Raw genomic sequence first — 18,869 nt, forward strand, 5'->3', positions numbered from 1 at the left:
TTGGGATGACCTGGGGATCAAATCCAGGCTCAGATACTTAGCACCCACCCAGAAACACCTGGCCATGTAACCTTGAGAAAGTTACTTAACCCCAATTGCTTAGGGGTGGCCAGGTGGCTCAGTGAGTAAGAGCACTGGCCCCAGTGTCGGGGTGACCTGGGGATAAAATCCGGGATCCGATGCTTAGCACCACACCCAGAAATAACTGGCCGTGTAACCTTGAACAAGTTACTTAACCCCAATTGCTTTTAAAAAAAATTTAAAAAGTCTAAGCTAGAAAATATTAAATAGTGAGGGTTTTAAAGAAAATATCCCCTTTAAACAAATTAAACTCACTAAAGTTTTAAAAGTTATTGCTTTTTAACTATTTGGCTAAAATATGAAAAATGTGTAACACCATATTTTATTTCTAAATACAGTTATTTCAACTTTCTGAAGTTAACTTTCTCAACCTTCCTTTGCAGAATCATGCTTAGAACATTCAAAGGCAAGTAAAGTTGTCAATTAATATATCACAGCATATTAGTGCTACAGAATTTATTTCTTGAGAGGAGGGTCCATATCTGAATTTCACATTAACATATCCTACATCAATGGGCAATGCATCTGTAACTCATGATTTCATAAAATTACCTGAGGCACTAAAATGCTTGATGAACTGCCTAAAATCATACAAAACTAGTATGTCAAAAACAATCAATATGCATTTATTAAGTAGCTACAATGTGCCAGGCTAAGTACCAAGCATACAAAAATAAACAGAAGAGTTTACAATCCAACAGAGGAGATTATCTGCAAATAAAAACATTCAACAGAAACCACACACAAGACAAATAGAAGACAATTAACAGAGAGAAGGCATCAGAATTAAGGGAGGTTAGAGAAGGTTTCCTTAAGTAGGTGGGATTTTAGTCTGAACTTAAAGGAAACCACAAAGTAGTAATAAGCAAAGTAAAACTTGAAGGCAGCTCTGTCAGATTCCAAGGTCCCATACACCAGGTGAGCTGAGTTATTTTTTTTTCCAAATATTATCAAAAGTTTCTGGAGTCCTTCTCCATCATCTCATTCCTATCCTTTGCTGGAAGGGATCCCAAAATTTCTCAATCCAATCTAATCCTTAATCCCATTCCTCCATTTCCTAATGGTGGTGATCTATTTCCTCCTCTGTGGGACACCTAGATGTATCCTAAGGATTTCTGTTTTTTTTTCCATTTGCATTTTCATTGTACCTACCATTAGAATCTCAAAGCACTAACATCTACTTGATAGTTAAACATACCTATACTTTATCTTTTTCAAAGAGAATGTGATTCCATAAAAACAAGAACTGGCTTCTTCTTCCATTTGTGTTTTCAACCCTTAGCAGAGTACCATGGCACACAGTGAGGCCTTAAAAAATGATTTCCATTTATTTCTCACCATTGTGAATAAAACATCACAGAGAAGCCCAAGCCTGGGAAAGTGATAAGTAAAATTGATAAAAGGAAGGGAAATCTACAGTAAGAAGCAGCTTAGGTTTTAGATTATTTTTTAAAAGGAGAAACCTGAAGACTAAGTTCAGAATTGTTCCCAATTTCCAGCTCATGTTGAAGTTCTATCTAATGAATGAAAGATTTATATACCTGACCATATAAATAATAAAAACAACAGAAATCATAAGATTATCTCAATAAATGCTGAAAAAGCTTTGGAAAAAACATAGCACCCATTCCTATTAAAAGAAACAGAGAGGATAGAAATAAAGGGAGCATTCCTTAAAATATAAACAGTATCTAGCTAAAACCATCAGCAAACTATGTGTTATGGGGATAAGTTATAATTTCTCCCAATAAATCAGGGGTGAAGCAAGGATGACCAATATCACCACTATTATTTGATTAGGTACTAGAAAGGTTAGTTATAGCAAATAAGAGAAGAAAAAGAAATCAAAGGAAATACAATAGTCAGTGAGGAAACAAAACTATCACTCATTGCAGATGATATGATACATGTACAGGTGATGTGGTACACTTAAAGAACCTTAGAGAATCAACAAAAAAATACTTTAAATAATTAACTACTTTAGCAAGGTTGCAATATATGAGACGAACCTACATAAATCTTCAGCACTTCTTTATATGACCAACAAGGTCTAGCAGCAAGAGATAGAAAGAGAAATCCCATTAAAAATAACTATAAGCATAATAAAATAGTTGGGAGTCTACCTCTCAAGACAAACCCAGGAACTATATAAGCACAATTACAAAACACGTTTCACACAGATAAAGTCAGATCTGAACAATTGGAAAAATACCAGTTACTCATTGGTAAGCCAAGCCAATAAAATACCAACGACGATTCTGTCTAAACTAATTTATTTATTCAGTGCCATACCAATAAAACAACCAAAAGTTATTGATTGACTTAGAAAAATAACCACAAAATTAATCTAGAACAAAATGTCAAGAATATCAAGGAAATTAATGGAAAAAAAAAACAGCAAAGGGAGGTGGCCTAACAATGCCAGATCTCAAACTATATTGTAAAGCAGTAATCACCAAAACTATCAGGTACTGGTTAAGAAATAGAGTGGTGGTGAATCAGTGGAAAAGATTAGGTATACTAGACACAGTAGTGAATGGCCATAGTAACCTAGTGTTTGATCAACCCAAAGACCCCAACTTTTGGGATAACATATGAGTCCTGGACAAAAATTGATCAGAAAACTGGAAAACAATAAGACACAAGCTAGGTTTCTCACACTGTGTACTAATATAAGATCAAAATGGGCACATTATTTAGACATACAATGTGACACCATAAGCAAATTAGAAGAACAAGGAATAGTTTACCTGTCAGATCTATGGGGAAGGAAAGAATTCATGACGAAACAAGAGATAGAGAACATTACAAAATGTAAAATAGCTAATTCTAATAATATTAATATAAAAAGATTTTGGAAAAACAAAACTAATGCAACAAGGATTAGAAGGAAAGCAGAAAGTTGGGAAATAATGTTTACAGCAACTGTCTCTGATAAAGGCCTCCTTTCTCAAATATATAGAGAACTGAGTCAAATTTGGAAAATGATCAAAGGACAGGAACAGATAATTTTCAAATATAGAAGCCAAAGCTATCCATGGGCATATGAAGTGCTCTAAATCACTTTTGATTAGAGAAATGCAAATTCAAACAACTCCAACATACCACTTCCCATCTATTATATTGACTAAAAAGACAAAAAGAGGACAGGATAAATGTTGGAGAGGATGTGGGAAAATCAGGATACCGATAATGATACCGCTGGTGGAGTTATGAACTGATCCCACCATTCTGGAGAGCAAATTGGAACTATGCCCAAAGGCCACCCAAATGTGTATACCCTTTGATCCAACAATATCCTTTCTAAGTCTATATCCCAAAAAGATCATAAAAAAGAAAAGGACCTACATGTGCAGAAAATATTTACAACAGCCCCTTTTTGTAGTGGTAAAATATTGGATTCCATCAATTGGGGAATGGCTAAACAAACTAAGGTATATTAATGTAACGAGATACCACTGTGCATTAAGAAATGATGAACAGGAAGATTTCAGGAAAAAAAAAACTGGAAAGTCTTGTACAAACTGATGCAAAGTGAAATGAGGAGAACTAGGAAAACTTTGTACACAGTATCAGAAACATCATGTGATGACTAAATATTAATGACACAACTCTTCTCAGCAATACAACCATCCAAGACATGTACAAAGGATTCATGATCTATTCCTTCCCCCTTTCAGTAACTGGGGCCACAACAGAATCAACAGGGAAAACATTAATTTGTCTATCTAATCATTATGTTCTCATAAAAACAGGACACCCATTTCCTCCACACCCAAAAGGTCTATTCCAATGTTATATAGACATTGTTACACCTAGACAAAGGTCTTTCAAGTTCTCACACATTTTAAAGTAAGGTGTTCCATGACACCAAGGGGAACAAGTCTAATTTCTCTTTCACGTGACATTTCTTCCAAAACTTGAAAAAATGACAAACTTCCTCTTTCCTAAGTCTTCATTACTTTAACATACACCCCCTCCCAGTTCCTTCAACAAATTCATATGGTGTGAATTCAAGGTCATTCACCTTCTCCTTCAGCTTAGCAAAATTGTTACTCACCTATTCTATGATAAAAAAGAGAAGTTTTTACAATCAAAATTAGTTAAATATGCAAGAAGACTTTTCTATATTTATGTGGGAAATATCACATTATCATCTTAACCTTAACTCTTGTTTAAAATGGTTAGCCTTCATCTATTATGACAGCAGGGTTGGCAGAAAACTATAAATAATTGTTATTTCAATTAAGTCAAGGCTGGCCATTAAAATAAATTAAAGGTCTCCTATTTAGTAAGAGTTCTCCAGATGTATGAGTAGTCCATTAAATTTTAGTAAGAGTTCATCAAATGTGTAGATAAAACCTTCATACAGAAGAGAATGATGAGGAGCCTCATGTGGGCAGAGATCAAGTGTTTTCATCACCCTATCACGCCAACACCACTTACAAGAAAAATTCTTGGGCCTCATAGAGATCATGCTAGTTTAAGACCACATTTAATAAAGATGTCAATATATCATTGAATGATAAAAAATTCAATCCACAATTCTTAGTACCCCATGTGTATTTTACGTATGTCTACTGCACTAAAATATATACACCATCACATGCAACTTGTTTTAAAGACTTACAAAAGCATCACAATAAAATAAATATTTACTTAACATCTATTGTATGTGATACAATATAAGGAACTACATGGTAAGATAGGTTTAGTGTTCAGGTAAAATAAGGTTTTACCCTCAAACAGGTTTAATATTAATGAAAAGAATATTAGAAACTCATAAAATAAATGACCAAATAAGGTTTGAGGCATCGAGTAATTTTCAAAGGCAGGAGGAGGATGAGGCAGCATCATGAGCAAGCTTCATGGAAGTGGTAACATTTGAACTTGACTTTAAGAGACAGGAAGCAATTCAAGAGGCAATGAGATGTCCGAGGTTTAGGATGAAGTCCCAGGTTTAGGAAACAAGCAGAACTTTACTCAAGAAACAAAAGGGAGCGACTGAATATTTCAGAGAATACAGGGACATATAGAGATCTATACATACGGTAATGCTATGACTGAAGGGGAGGCAAGAAGATATGTAATACAATACACTAGACCAGGCGACTGCTAGGTAGAACTTGTATAGGATGATAATATCTGAACTAGAAAGGAACATATACAGGAATATTATAGAAATACAATCAAGGGAAACCAGTAACTAGCAGGACTATATATGAATGAATGTTGACATATAAAAATATATTCCTAAAAGTATTTTAATATAAATAAAAGGAAACATTTTCAATTCTAAATTTCATGTAATGAATAATTAATTTTCTAAATAATAGTAAGTTGACTATTTTTGGAATGCAGAGTTCATTCTCTATCATTACAGTGTTTTGATATTGTGGTTCATTTAGCAAAGGACATCTTAAAAGAGGAGGCTATTAATTTTCTTATCATGGTTCCTATCATGTCACATTTAGAGAAAAAAATGTTATTTACAATATGCATCACACTAATTAAAGCATTTTCACAAGTGTTGACATGTCAATGTGAAAAATGTATAGCCATACAATAAAGCTTCATTGTAAGGTTCTCGAATATATTAAGATATATTTTGTGTTTGTTTAAAAGGTTTAGTAATGAAACTCAAGGGACTTGTTTATACAGAGTGTTTTCCCAGCATGAGAACCAGTATTGGTCAGTGCTATGGTCCTGAGAGGCCTTTCGCACTGAATGAAACATTAGCTTTGTTCTTTAAGTGGAATTAACAACCAAATCATAAATTTTAATCTTTAACTAATCAGATTAGAATATCAACAGTATGTTTGAAAAGCCACTCCTTTAGATTTTACTGAGTAAAAAGGAAATACCAAAGGCAAAATGATAAACACTAAGGACAAGATGGCACAATGGTTTCATGCATTGTCCTTTTATCCCTGGAGACCAAGGTTCATATCTGTCTTTGGTCATGATTTTACAGGGTTTGAAGATATAGCTCTATCTCAAATGGATGTGTAACAACACCACAAAGTCCCAGAATAATTAAGAGTTTCTGATCAATTTGTGAATCTCAACTATAATAGCAGGAGGGATAACAAGTGAAAATTAAGGTCCTTCACTGAGCTACAAGTAAACATGCTATAGAATTCTCATTTTCATTAGTGCTCTATGATATATAATCCAATATTATCAAGGTTTACTACTTTCCTGGTTATAGAGAAGGAACAATTAAAAATTTAAGTTAAAGACTTATTTCTGTCACTAAAATTGAACTTCTGTATCATCTTTATCATTGCATTATATATAGGCACTATGGGGTTGTGCTAGTAAGTTCCATTCCTTCTAGAATACAGGGGAAAAGTTCAGAAGAAATGTGCTTCTGTGCAACCTGTTTTGTAATCAAATTTACAAGTGCTTAATTTTAAAATAAATTGCTTTCTTTTACAAACTGCCCCACAACCCTCCCCTCCCCCAAAAAAAGTTTATTTCCTTCAGAATCAGCATGTTTTGTGTCAAACTCTTTCAGGGCAGTGTTAAAAGAAAAACAGAACTATTTTAGGACAAAGTCAAATGTGGTTTAGATCAATCTAACTCTTAAAATTTAAATTGAACAAGAATGCAAATTTAATGTCCCCAACTTCAACTCTCCAATACTTTTATAATACAGCACAAATAGAAAATAGTGAAATAGCTGGTTTGCCTTGTCCATTTATGATCTTCTTAATCCATCATATTTCTAATTAATAAAATACTTTTTACCATATATAAAAAGGTGTTCAAAAGAAAAGCCAGAAATTGTCCCTGCCCTCAAAAAGCTCATATGTGTGTATGTATGTATGTATGTATGTATAACATGCATATACAAATAAGTATATACAAATTAATTTCAAGAGGACCAATAATTGGAGGTTGGGAAAAGTTGTACACATTAGTGTGCAATGACACAATAACTCATGCACTTAAACTTTTGAAAAGTTTTATACATTATCTCATTTGAGCCTTACAACAACCTTGTAAGGTGCTAAAAGTATTATCACCGTTTTACAAAAAAAGAAGACAAGTTCAGAAAGCGTAAGCGTTTACACGTACTTACACAGAAATAAGTGTCAGAGGCAGAAACTGAAGCTTCCTTGAGTCCAGGCCAATGATCAAAGCACTATGTTATCATTGAATCTCACAATTATTTTGTCATGACAACTATTAAATATATACACATATATTTAAATGTATGCATGTTTTTACATATATGTATGTGTGTGTGTGTGTGTCCTTTTGTCCTCAATGAAAAAGATAGTGCTCACCCAAAGTGCAATGGTCCAGTTGGGGTCATTGTTACTAGAGTTCTTCAAGCAATGGCCAAATGGCTGTTGGTTAGTTATGCTGTAAAAGAGATTACTGATCAAGTATGTGACCTTTGAGGCCCCTTCTGGCTCTGAAATTCACTGATTCTGTGAGTAATGAATAAACAAATGAAAAATCTTTTGTACTTCATTTCTTGTTCATATATCTTTTGCCCATAAGCATAAACAAATAAGACATTTTGTGTCTTTGTGAATAAAAATAAAAACAAATTTGTACAGCATTTTTATTCTTTAACATTTTATTCATTTTTAAACTTAAATACAAAATGAGAAAAAGGAAAAAAAAGAACATTTCCATGTACACAGCAGAACACAGAGGACTGAATATAAAACCCTGAATTTCAATTTCATACTGTTTACTTTTTTTTAACTATAGGACAAATACTACACATTGTTTTCAAAGCTACTCAGCCTTTCTGTGCTTCCTTCTAAGGTTTCTTTTGTTCTCTTCTGGGAACTTTTTTTCCCTCCCTCCCCACCCAATCCTAGAGTATACAATTAAATATGAATATATGCATACATTTTGTATATAAACATATAGGAACATATATATTTTATATTTACACATATACATATGTGCAGACAGGCATGTGTGTGTGTGTATAAAACACCATAGTAGATATATTTCTATTTATGAGTTCTTTCTCTGGAAGTGGATAGCATCCACCTTCATATATCCAAGCTTTCCCATCTTTTTCTAAAAGCAACTAGCTTCAACTTCATTCTGAGAAGATGGGCAGAATAGAGCAGAAATTCTCAGGCTCTCCATATTTCTTCCACAGACAGAAAATATCCATGAAATGAACATAGAGCAGCAAAAGTAAAAGGGTCAAGTAGCTGAACTCCTAAGACAACTTGAGAGGGTCTCAGAAAAGACGGGGCCCACCGGAGGCTGAAGTCTGGCCAGAGTGAAGTGTAGACAACTCCAGGTTGATTCCACTGAATCAACAAACAGTAATCCTTGAGGGAACTAGGGCTCAAGAAATTTCACCTCAGCACAAGAGAGCAGAGTGGGGAAAGACTGAAGCACTCCTGCTATTTCCTGAAGCCAGGCCTAACTGTGCTGACTTGACATGATCCAAGGCTGTAGCTGTGGCTGTGGCTGTGGGTGAGAAGAAAGAAGAACAAGCTCAAGGGGTACCACAGGGAGGAAGAATATTTTCAGGACAGCATATCTGGGGCCCTCACGGTGGCTCAGGAGAGGAGAGGAATCCCTGAGGTTGAGTGCCAGGAGAGAATTCAGAAAACAACACTAAGGAGGATCTGAAGCCTAGGGAAACATCACCCACAACTTGGGATTAAAACTTAATAATAATAATAATATGCTAAAAATAAAATAAAATAAAAATAAAATGAGTAAGCAAAGGAAAAAAAAACCCAATCATAGATAACTTCCTTGGTGTTAAAGAAGAACTGGGTTCATATTCAGACAAAGATAATGAGGTAAAAAAAAATAATAATAAGCCACCCCTAGCCTTAGGAGTAATGTCAAAGTGTCACAAGCCCAAAAAGACTTCTTGGAAGGACTTAAAGAGAAATCTAAAAATCAAATATGAGAGATTGAGTAAAAAAAGGAAAAATAAACAAATTCAAGAAAATTATGAAAAGAAAGTTAGCCAATTGGAAAAAAATGAGATTTAAAATCCTAACAAAAATAACTCCTTAAAATTAGAATTGGGCAAATGGAATCAAATGATATGACACAACACCAAAAAATAATAAAACTAGAACAAAAAATAATATGAAACATGTCATTAGAAAAGCAACTGATTTGAGTAACAGATAAAGAAGTAATAGAATTGTCAAAAAAAAACATTGTCTACTTACCTGAAGATTATGATTAAAAATGAATCTGGAAACAATATTGCAAGAAATTATTAAGGAAAATTGCCCTGAAGTTTTAGAATGAGAGGATAAAACAGAAATAGAAAAAAAAATCTACTGTTCATCACCTGAAAGAGATACCAGGAAGAATATTCACTGGAAGGCTAAGGAGAAAATTATTCCAAGTAAAGAAAAAATAAATAAATACTGCCAAAAAACAGTCCAGATTACACAAGACCTAGCAACTTCTACACAGAAAGACCACAGGTCTTAGAATATTATATGTTAAAGAGTAAAGGAGCTAGCATTACATTCAAGAATGAGTCACTCAGCAAAGTGGAATAATGGGGGGAAAATGGCCATTTGATGAACTGAAAGATTTTTAGGCATTTATAACCAAAAGATGAGAACTCAAGGGAAAATTTGATAAAGATACAGAAGGAATATAAGGAAATAATTTAAGATTAATTATAAGGTACTGATTAAGGTCAAACTGCTCCTTACGATATATGAAAATTTTAGCAGTATGTAAATAATTGGAAAAAAATATTAATTGTTCATGGTAGTCAAAGCCAATATAATAAAAATGAAAATTTTACTCCCCCAAATTATATTTTAAAGCCATCCCAACTAAATTACCAAAGATCATTCTATAGAATTAGAAAAAATAACAAAATCCATTTGGAAAAGCAAAAATTCAAAGAATATCAATGGAAATAATGAAAAAAATGTAAAAGAAGGAGTTTTTGCAGCACCAAATATTAAATTCTACTTATCAAAACTATTTGGTACTGGCTAAGAAATAAAAAGGTAAATCAATGGAATAGAGTAGACATTAAATTTACTGAAGAAAATAAAGATAATCAAGTATAACAAGTCAAAAGACTTAAGATTTTCATTATTTGATAAAATTGTTAGAAAAACTGGAAAGCAGTATTGCAGAAAGTAGGCATAGAAAACTATCTTACACCATTTACCAAGATAAAGTCAAAATGGATATATGACATAGATTTAAAGAGAGATTTTTATAAGAAAATCAGAACAACATAGAGCATATTCCTTATCAGATTTATGGGTAGTTGAATAATTTATGAACAGACAAGGGCTAGAGAGCAAAGTTGGATATAAAATGGACAATTTTGATTACATTGAAATAAAAAGGTTTTGTGCAAATAAAACAAATATATCCAAGATTATATGGAAAGCAGAATAATGAGGAGGGGAATTTATAGATGGTTTCTTGGATATCTAAAAAATATATCTAAAAATACTTCACGTGTAAAAAATATAAATAACTTTATCAAATCCATAAGAATGCAAGTTGTTCCCCAATTAATAGTCAGATTATATGAGTAAATAGTTTTCCAATGAAGAAATCAAAACAATTTATTGTCATATGAAAAAATTACTGATTAGAGAAATGCAAATTAAAACTCTCTTGAGATATCACTTTACACCTATCAGACTGGCTAAAATAATAGAAGGGGAAAGTGACAAATGTTGGAGTGGAGGTGGAAAAACTGAGACACTAAGTTATTGTTCATGTAACTGTGAACTGATCCAGCCATTTGGAGAGTAATGTGGAATTATGCTCAAAGAGAGATTAAACCACCTAGGCCTTCTGACCCAGCAACACCACTACTGGGTGAATTTCCAAAGATAATTAGGGGAAAAGGAACATAACCTATATATTCTCAAATGTTCATCGCATCTCTCTTTGTAGTGGCAAAAAACTGGAAAGTGCAGGGATGCCTCACTTGGGGAATGTCTGAAGAGGCTGTGGTATATAACTGTGAGGGAATATTATTATGCTATAAGAAATAATGAGCTCAATGATTTTAGAAAAACATAGAAAGACTTGCACAAAATAATAAATAAAATGAGCTGAACCAATAACACATTGCCAATGATAACAGCAATAGTTCTAAGATGGATTTTGAATAATTAAGTCATTTTGACTATTATAAAAATTCACATTAGCCATAAATGACATAAGAAGAAAGAAGCTATCTGCATCCAGCGAAAGAACTGATGAATAGAAGTATGTCTAGAATAATTTTACATACATATACGTGTGTGTGTGTGTGTGTGTGTTTAATAGTAACCACCATCTTTAGGGTGGGAGGAGGAAGGGAAAAATTTTGCATGATAATTTTGTTGCATATTTGAAAGGAATAGCATGTTTCACATAGTAGATTTCCAGTTTTGTGTAATCATCTTTTTTATTGTACTATGTTGTAGAAATATTTGTTTTATTCCACAAATTAAAAATTAAATAATTTTTTTAAAAAAGAAAATCAACCAGTTCATTATTTGTTAAAGTGTAGTAGTATTCCATCAATGATGTATCAAAATTTATCTATCCATTCCCCAATTGAAGTTTGTCTATAATTTTTACTAGTCTGATCACAAAGCTGTTTTAATTTTCATTTTAAATAGTATTTGACGATTACAATAAGCCTGTTCAGTATATAATGACAAGAATTTTAATACAAGATTTCTGAAAAGAAACACTACTCTCTTGACTCTGATTTCACTTTTCCAGTATCTTGTTTATTTAAAGGAAATTTACATCGTCAATAATTATTGATGAAAGAGGTATTGTTGATATCTATTTTTTTTTTTTGGGAGAGAGAAAGGCAAGGCAATTGGAGTTAAGTGACTTGCCCAAGGCCACACAGCTAGTTAAGTGTCCAGTGTCTGAGGCTGGATTTGAAGTCAGGTCCTCCTGACTTAAGGATTGGTGTTCCATTCACTGCACCACCTAGCTGCCCAGATATCGATTTTTAAAATCATCTTTTGCCAGGTAGAACTACATTTTTTGTAAGATTCATAAATGTTTCTTGCCAGTGGTATCTTCTACCTGTTCTCCAAGGTGAAAGCAGAACTTTCTGCAAATATTTTTATTTATTAAAAATATTTTAAAATACACATTTCATATTTATTTCATTATAACCTAAAACTCTTTCATGGTATCATTTTTTATTTATACTATATCTTATTTACTAAACAGTTTAACCACAGTATAAAACAAAACAAAATGAGAACAAAAGAGAGCAGAAATGAGCTCCTGTAAGTGTTTTCAATGACCAAAATCAAAATACTAAAAAGCACTTTCAGTCACAAAATGGGCTTCCTTTCCAGACACTGCCTGCTAAAATCCCGTGTGCTTTAGAAAATATGATAGTGCATGTCAGTGCCTTCTCTAAAAAGAATTGCGATGGTTTTATTGAAAAGAAAATAGGATTTATTCTTTATCTAAGATAACAGCATCATGTTAGGTTTTATTTATAGAGCTCTTAAAGATATCATCCTTGTCTTCAGCAATTTCTGACTGAAGTACAGAGTAGAAACCAGTTCTTTGTCGTTGACAGTACAATGGAAAATATTGCCCATTCTGCCTTACATGTAGTGAAATTCACTTACCTGAGTTTTATTTTTTAAAATGAGCATGATGTTTTTGGCATAGGCAGAACTTTTCTAAGACTGCAAAATTTATCTCTTAATATGATTTCAAATTTTGTTGTATTTGATGAATTACAAGGATGTAAGATAGATTTTGGGAAAATGTCATTGGTAAATACAGTGAAATAGATATTTCATGATGGCAGCAAAGATGGTTATAATTATGACTGATATATCAAATCTCTCCATTATTACTTTGTACCATTTGACAAAGAAATAGATTGTATCTTTGATTCTAATCCAGTGACAAGTATATGAGAAAGGTAAATAGGTGAACCAATAATATCATTCTTTCAAAGATCACTCTAAAGTTTTTTAAACAATTGGAAATACTTTTTTGAAGTTTTACTTTATCTACAATTATGCATGTATTAATGCATATATAGGTATATAAAATAATATATTATACAAAAATGTTTTAATTCTGCAAGAAAAATTTGTGCTAAGCTGTATTCAGTTGTGACACATACCCAAAGTGACATTTCTCAAATTGTCTTAATGTCCATTGGCACTAGGTAATGATTAGTGTGAAAAAAAAGCATCAAGAAGAATAATCTTTTGACAAAGGAGTAGAGAATATATATGAATTATTATTTATACAAAGAAATTAAGTTTTAATTGTTATTATTTTAATATCTGAATGATTTTGTATTCCAAAATGTTGCTTAATCATCACTCACTCTTAATATAACATTACAGTGTCTGATTATGGACCATCTTAGCAACATAGCTATCATGAAACTTCAGGCAAATTGCGCATAATGTAACCTTAGAGAAATTCCACAGCACAATGACAGTCAGAAAAATGTTAAAACAATACCTGAACATCACTACAATTTATCTGTGTAAGGTTTCTCCCATTGGCTGGGTCAATATTGTCCCCATAAAACAAAACATACTTTCATTTTACTTGCATATTTTACTTAAAGATAAACAATAAAAAAATGAAAAACAAAGATAGGAAAAATCAAAATGACTAAAACAAAATATTGTAAAGCTAGTGTTCCCCAGTCAAACAACTCCAGTAACTCCCTACTGCCTCCACAACCAAATATAAATTCCTGAACTGTTCTGTTCTAGTCTTCTTATACTTTACAACTTCAAGTGTATTAAGTCATGTAATGCCACTGGCCTCTTCACTATTGTTCAAACACTACTTTCCATCATAAAACTATGTATTAATACTGATGGTCGCCCAACCCTAGAATTCTCTCCCTCTTCATCTTCACCTCCTTAACTTCCCTGGTTTGCTTGAAGTCTCAAATAAAACTGTACCTTCTACAAAAAGTTTTTCTCAGTTTTCTTTAATTTTAACTTCTTCCCTTTAGGATTATCTCCAATTTATCCTATAATCTGTTTGTACAGTTATCTGCTTGTTGTCTATGCGCTGATACTGTTGATACTGTGTTACTTAAGAGAAATGACTATCTTTTGACTTTCTTTGTTTCCCCACCACTTGGCGTAGGGTTCAGCACATACTGGGCTCTTAATAAATGCTACTTCACTGAATCACTAATGTTAACTATTAGTTTACATCAAAGAAAGAGTATGCACTCTATTTTTTTAAATAGCAAGTTGTTTAAAACAATAATTATTCAGCACTTTAATGTTGTAGCTCAGTAAAGCTTTTATTTTCTATGTGGTACTAGCAATGTAGTTAATGGCACCCATGTTGTCCCCCTTCTGTTCCATTCCTTAAATCGGAAGGCCACTTTAGTCTGATAAAAACGGAAGGGTCTTCTGACCAGTTTCAAAATATAAATGGAAATATGCTAAACTATGTAGACATAGCATCACAAATGCATTCTAGTCACATAATTAACTGGTTGCTTCAATTTCTATTTACAAGATCTATTCAAACTCATTTTGAGCTTTTTTAGCTTTCTTTTAAAAAATCTATTTGATACATTTTAGCACATTATTTTTCAACTAATTTCATGTCAACTTTTTTTTTTCCATAGGAAAAAAGGTCAGAAAAAAATATGCTGACACAAATCTAGCAAGGGATGCAGTCACATGCTCAGAAACCCATTTCTTCACCTTTGCTTCTAGGGGCACTGATGAGGAGTCAGGTGTCATATTTTTTCTTTCTATAACCTTGACGAATATTTTACATAGAAAACACAAACCAGATCGTACATCAATCCTCCAAAGTTAAGCTACTTGTGTTTACAAATACTGAGGTCTCTCCTATATATTATTTAATCCCATCATTGGGGGGAAAAACATTATATATAGTACAATTATTGCAAGTATTCTTAATCTGCCTTGTAGGTTTCAGGACAAAGAATATGAATAAGTAAGACAAAAATGTCAGATCTATTTCTGTAATACAGTAGATTTTGAAAGTTTTTTGGAAATTTTAACCAATGTATTGCGAAATAGTAATATTTTAAAGGAAGTTCATATGAATATTTTGATGAAGAATTAATGCATAAATCACGTCATGTCTTCATCTTTTTGTGCATATACAATGTCTGGATACAGAGATCACCGATCTGTATAAAGTAAGTACTCAAAATTGTGTAAAAATAAATACCTATCACTACCTATTTACCCAAAGCAGAAAAAAAATTGCCTCAATACATAGGTTGAATATTTCCAATGAAACAATTCATTCTTACTGTTTTTTTTTCTGATTAGAGAGTAATATTTTTTTCTAGGAAGGAAAAAGATCTTCCATCTGCATAAAATGTATAAACACTATTCTACTTTTCTAAAACATTTATATATTCTGGTTCTGCCTTGTGAAAAGCATTATGATTATTCCTTTATTACACTGACAGTGTATTATCTAAATATTTGTAACTAATTCAGACTGAAATAGTTGAAAATGACACATGAGAGTAATAGAAAACGTCATGAAAGTCACAAAACTAATTGGTATGTGAGTTAGGGCTACAACTCTAAACCATAATTCCAGTCCAATATTCTTTTTTTACCAGGTTGCAGTGGCAAACATAAAATGGAAAAGAAAAAAAAGTGATAATATGTCATAATGGATTTCTAAGGAATTCAAATTAAAATTGCAAGAGCAATTTACTCACTGCCAAAAGGATTTTATAAATTAGGGAGCTGGAAATGGAAGTAAAAGGAAAAGATCTAGTATATTTTTGTTAGGTAATTCTTCTAGATTTAAAAAATAGATGAACAGAAACATCTTTTCACAGAGAATGAGATATTTTCCAGTGAACAGAAATTCTGAGCCTAATACTAAAAGAACTAAATATAAATTGCTTTTATTCCTTGATGTAAGATGCTTTTGTGAACCATATACCCATATACCTAGAACATGGAATCTGGAATAAGAATTTCTACGTTTATTGCTAAATTTGTAATGTCATCAACAAGTTGATTTTTTCTTTGTAAGTTTAATAATAACTAATAAAAATATTCATGTATTAATTTTGAATTATTGAATATCAAGAACTATAGTTACTTTATATACATTAAATATTTTCAGATCCTTGAATATGAAGTAGTATGGAAGCATTAATTTCATTATTTTCCTAAGACAAAGGTACATACATGAACCAAGGAAGTTTTACAGTGACTTTTTCAAATGAGTAGTAATTAACATTTTTCATGGGGCAATTAATGGAAGAATGTTCAGAACCTCCTGAAGTGTGTAAGAAGTTAATCATAAACACAAGCTATTATATTCATCAGTTCAAGACTACAATTACAAACAGAAAAAAAAGTCATCATAAACATATGGTTTATAAGCTTTTCTGAACCTCTCTTATACTAGGAAAAGAGTTTGTTTTGAGTTATATTTATACTAATTTTAATTCAGTTTGGCCAGTCTATGTTATATACTCATGACCAGCTGGGTACAAACTAGAACCTTCAGTTACCCTTGGAAAAAAAATAATCATTCGAACTTTGATTTAATCCAGAAGAATTATTTTGTCTTATTTTTAGACCACTGAAAATTCTCCCTATTTCATAGAAATGAAGTACACTGAGAAGAAAACAAAATCAGAATCTTAAAATTCTGATTCTGTATTGGTAATCCCATATAAATTTTTTTCTTAAAATGTTTGTTGTTTTTAAGTTTCATTTACCTTCTTATAGGCCATATTTCTATTCAGTTTAGCAACCTTTTTAAAAGTTGATGATAGGCAAGGCACTATTGATAAGGGAAATGGATACAAAGACACAAAAAAGATACAAAAAAAGACTGTGCCCAACCTCAAAGACTTCTCATTTACATGTGAATGGATAAAGAAAGAGAAAGTATTTTTGAGGAGGTGATCTCACTAGCAACTTCAGCTTGGGTGTAAGGTAATGGATGAGAAAATCTTCATGGAGGAGATGGCACATGAGCTCAGTTTTAAGTGAAAATGCATTTTGAAAGATAAGGATGAGAAATTGTGCACTTTCAGGAAAACGGGACAGAGATATAAACTAGAAATAATATGAAATTAAGTTGGAAAAATATGTTGGAGCCTGACTTTGGTGGGCCTTAAATGTCAAACTGAGAAGTTTGTATTTGATTCTCGAAGCTATTGGAAACTGCAGAATTTTTGTAATGCAGGAGAATGACAGTTAAATCTGTGACTTAGAAAGATTATCTTGGAAAAGATAATCAATAATGTCAAAAGCTGAAGGGATATCAAAGCACATACAAACTAAAAATAGATCATCAAGTATGTAGTCATGAACAAGCTTTGAGAGACCACTTTGAGCACATTGTTAGGATAAGAACCTGATTGTAAATAACTGAAAATAAATGGGTGTTGAGGAAAAGGAGTAGACAACTTTATATGAGTTTAGCAGGGAAAGGGAGGAGGCACATTAAAAGGTATCTATTTTAATGAGGATTTGCTAGATTTAGCAAAAGTAGAAATAATGTTTGTTAGAACATTTTACATAATTTTTAATGTTAGTTTTAGTTTTACATTCCAGTCTTTTGAATTTCAAAGGCTTAATTGACACAATGCTAGACACCAATATTGTTAACTCAGCATAAAAGTTGAAGATCCTCTACTTCTATCTTGTACATACAGATCATGTGACATGCAAGTCTTAAATACATATGGATAGGAGCCATGATAGTGCCCACACCTGATATTTCATTGATATGAGGAATTCACAGGTATAAAAACTCTCTCTACTCATGTAGATTAGTGCATATCTTACTGACTTAGAGAATTGAGGGCCTTTAAATGCTAAAATGAATTGCCTAAGGTGACATAACCAGTATCTGTTGGAGGCAGGATTTGAAGTCCAGTTTTCTTAGTTCCCAGGCCAGGTCTCTATCCACTACACTATATTTCCAGTAATCATCATTTTACAAACTCTATATCATCCTCAACTCTTTACTCAGCCCAAATATTCCATTAGTCACCATTTCCAGTCACATAATATCTGTCACATCATTTCCTTCCCTTTCCTCACTCAGCTACCACTTTTTTTCAGTCTCCTATATCATTGTAAAGGCCTCTTAACTGAGCTCCATTTTTCTCATAGGTATCAAATGATTTTCCTAAAGCACAGGTGTAATAATGCCATTCCCCTCTACTCAATAAACTCCTGGTGTTTGACTCTTTGACTACTGAATCTAGAATATAATGTTATTTCATTATTGTCTCATTCCTTTTAAATTTCTCTTTTTTGTGGTTGCCAATCTACATAATCATGGGGAACAAACAATTATTTAATGCATACTCTATGATAAGTGATTTACAAACATTTTATCATTTGATCCTCACAACCCTTTGAGGTAGATGCTTTTATGACACATTTTTTATAATATTTTACAATTTGAGAAAACTGAGGTGGGAGAGGCTAATGACTTGCCCAGGGTCATATAAACAGTGAGTATCTGAAGCAACTTTGAACTGTGTCAGCCAGGGGCTAAAGTACAAGCATATACTTTATAAACTATGATAATAATTGGTAATAATTAAATAAAGCTTCGCATATTTTATTTGATGAGAGGTAGAGAAGTAAATATACACATATTATAGGTGTATGCTATCCTTTTTTACTTAAACAGTCAATCTATCAAAAAAGATTACAGATAAATGTTCTAGAATACCATCTCTACAACAGAGTAAAATACTTGTTGTTGGTAATATTTTAGGATTGAAAATAAATTAGACCTATTTATCTAATTGTAACAAACTCTGAAAATCT

General features: G+C 32.3%; 1 protein-coding gene and 1 long non-coding RNA gene across 11 annotated transcripts in view; both read right to left on the reverse strand.

Moving 5' to 3' along the window:
- The window catches only part of LOC138171176 (uncharacterized), a 30,262-nt gene extending 20,946 nt beyond the window's left edge, over positions 1-9,316 (reverse strand). Inside the window, exon 1 of the long non-coding RNA XR_011170814.1 lies at positions 11-9,316. This is a non-coding gene — a long non-coding RNA (uncharacterized lncRNA). The remainder of the gene's footprint in view (positions 1-10) is intronic.
- ROBO2 (roundabout guidance receptor 2) overlaps positions 1-18,869 on the reverse strand; it is an 800,464-nt gene that overhangs the window by 598,535 nt on the left and 183,060 nt on the right. The gene's annotated exons all lie outside the window — the stretch shown is intronic.

Source organism: Petaurus breviceps, unplaced genomic scaffold (genome assembly GCF_028583685.1).
Source record: "Petaurus breviceps papuanus isolate PSGF00001 unplaced genomic scaffold, PetGlider_PUasm1.0 419, whole genome shotgun sequence".
Taxonomy (NCBI): domain Eukaryota; kingdom Metazoa; phylum Chordata; class Mammalia; order Diprotodontia; family Petauridae; genus Petaurus; species Petaurus breviceps.